Source organism: Talpa europaea (assembly GCF_964194135.1).
Source record: "Talpa europaea genome assembly, chromosome: X".
NCBI classification, from domain to species: Eukaryota; Metazoa; Chordata; class Mammalia; order Eulipotyphla; family Talpidae; genus Talpa; species Talpa europaea.
Window position 1 is genome coordinate 50,469,373 of NC_140081.1, and position 2,676 is coordinate 50,472,048.

Below are 2,676 nucleotides of genomic sequence, written 5' to 3' on the forward strand. Positions count from 1 at the left end.
TTCACATTTAACGATTGAGCCCCTTACCCTTGATGTCTCACTAAGAAGGGTAAACATTTTATACTCTAAAAGAGCATTCTGAAAACCAAATAACATGCTAGCAACATGAAATGTCAACTATCTTCCACCTTCTATCATTTAAAACAATTAGCTACCTTCTATAAATTCAGCAACTTATTAAAAAATATTTTGAATATTTCTTCCTCCCCATTAACTTCTCAGTCTTTTCAGATCTAGCTATTCAAATTTCAGATGGGAGTCCAGGTTTTTTCCTTGTTGTAGACTGGCATGCTCTCTGGTGTAAGTGAAAAGTGCTCCTATTATATTAGCCCAGCCCCAAATCTTACATTTGTCCTAAAATTTTCAAATTTTATGATCTGATAGCCAAGATTCTTACTTCTGGCATCTACCTTCACAGCAGATTATAACAAAAAAAAATCAAATAATGTATTTCTATACAAATCTTTTCCTACTGTCAAACCAGAATTTTAATCCTCCAGATAAAGACCCAATATCTACACAAGACATTTTAAAAATTTTTTTTATTTTTATATTTCCCATACAATTGCAATCCCCTGATTTTGACCCCAATCCCTCCTTACCCTCCCCCCCCCAAAGTGTGTCTCTGGTTCATAGTTGTTTGTTGATTTTGATTTTTTTCTTTCTTATAGTTATTCTTTTTCCTGGTCCCTTATTTAGGTTTTCTAGATTCCTGTTATGAGTGAGACCATCCGGTATTTTTCTTTTTCTTTCTGGCTTATTATTATTTTTTTTAAAGGGGAGGCAACTTTATTTATTTATTTTTTAATAACCTTTTTAAAGATTTATTTATTTATTTATTTATACAAGCACTGGGTACAGTCAGATGTGCGGTGGCCGGGGCGGGGGGGTTGTGGGGCGTGAGAAGATTCACCAGAGACAGAGCGGGGAACAGAACAGGCAGACTGACGGTGGCAGGAGAGGTCTGCGCACCATGAGGGACCCTCGCCGGTGGCCGGGGAATGAACCGGAGCTGCAGAAGCTGCGGGCAGCTTCGCAGCCCAGTGCTCAACCGCTGAGCCACCGGGGAGGCCCTCTTTCTGGCTTATTTTGCTGAGCATGATCCCTTCCAGCTCCATCCACGTTGCTGCAAATTGCATGTGTTTATCTTTTTTGAATGCTGAGTAATATTTCACTACACAAGACATTTTTATATATAGTTTTCATTGAAAATGTTTAACCCCAGGGAGAATAGCCTCATGCTCAAAAATTTTATTTGATTCTGGGTCTCATTAGCAACTGCACACTAAGAGTGATAAAGCACCTCCAAAGTCTTGCATGAGTCCCAGCTTTCTTAAAGTTCAAGAGCAGCTATCGGAGTACATAGGAATATAACATCAGCTCTACTCCCATGAGGGCTTGGAAACAAAATTAAATACCTGAACTAAATATGATTATGAAGTGGCTGACACTCTAAATTCCTATCTATTTTTTTTTTTTCATTTTTGCTTAGAAGAACTGGGTGAGGCCAGAGGTGCAGGGGGTGAAAGGATTCACTAGAGACAGAGTGGGGAGCAGAACAGGCAGATCTACTGAAATACACTGCTGAGGGGTGCAGCAGGCGACACAGGAGAGGTCTGCTGCACTACACGTGGGTTAGTTCGCTGGCCAGGGATCGAACTCATGCTGCAGTGATGAAAGCACTGAGACTTAACCCTCAAGCCACCAGGGAGGCCCATAAAGTCCCATATCTTATATAAGAGCATTTACCAAGCAAGAGTGATATTCCTAGAACTACATTTTTATTGGAAAAATAGTCCATAATGAAAAGTTTAATGATAGGGCCTCCCCGGTGGCGCAGCGGTTGAGCGCTGGGCTGCGAAGCTGCCCGCAGCCTCTGCAGCGCCGGGTCGATCCCCGGCTGCCAGGCGAGGGTCCCACATGGCGCGCAGACCTCTCCTGCCGCCTGCTGCTCCCCTCAGCAGTGTGCTTCATCCGTCTGCCTGTTCTGCTCCCTGCTCTGGCTCTGGTGAATTCTCTCACCCTCCCGCGCTTCTGACTGTACCCAGTGCTTATATGAATAAATAAATAAATCTTTTAAAAAAGAGAAAAGTTTAATGATATTTGGACAAAGGGGAGAGATCATCAAAGAAATAAAAGCTCAGTCAATCCATGATAGCTTCTCAGAGTCTACAAGTACAAATTTCAAAATCTTCCAGTCATTCCAACTACATTCTTTATTAAGAAGGGCACCAAAGAAATATTATTTTAAAAAATGAGAAATTTAAAATATTGCAATCTCTCTTCAGGTTTTTCCTGACTCCACTGTGCACATGCTTCCCTTTCAACCTTACAAATTTAAATCTCTTTTTTCCACTGTGCCTGACATACCTGCAATCCAACTGTGCCTCCTATATTTTAGCATTCAATTTTATTTCTGAATTAAGACATATATACAGGAGATTACTAGGGTCTTTCCCTACATACTTCCTGGATATACTACTACTGGAGAATTAGCACTTACAGCATATAAAGAAGTGACACTTGCTGGCCAATTGAGTGTAGGGGCATGCTGACTGTTTCACCTGGCAGATCTGATGAATGACAACTCTGTTCAGAAACACCTGATTGGGATAAATAAGCATAACCAGATGGTAGTAAGGACCCATGAATAATCGCCACATGGCCATTTCAAAA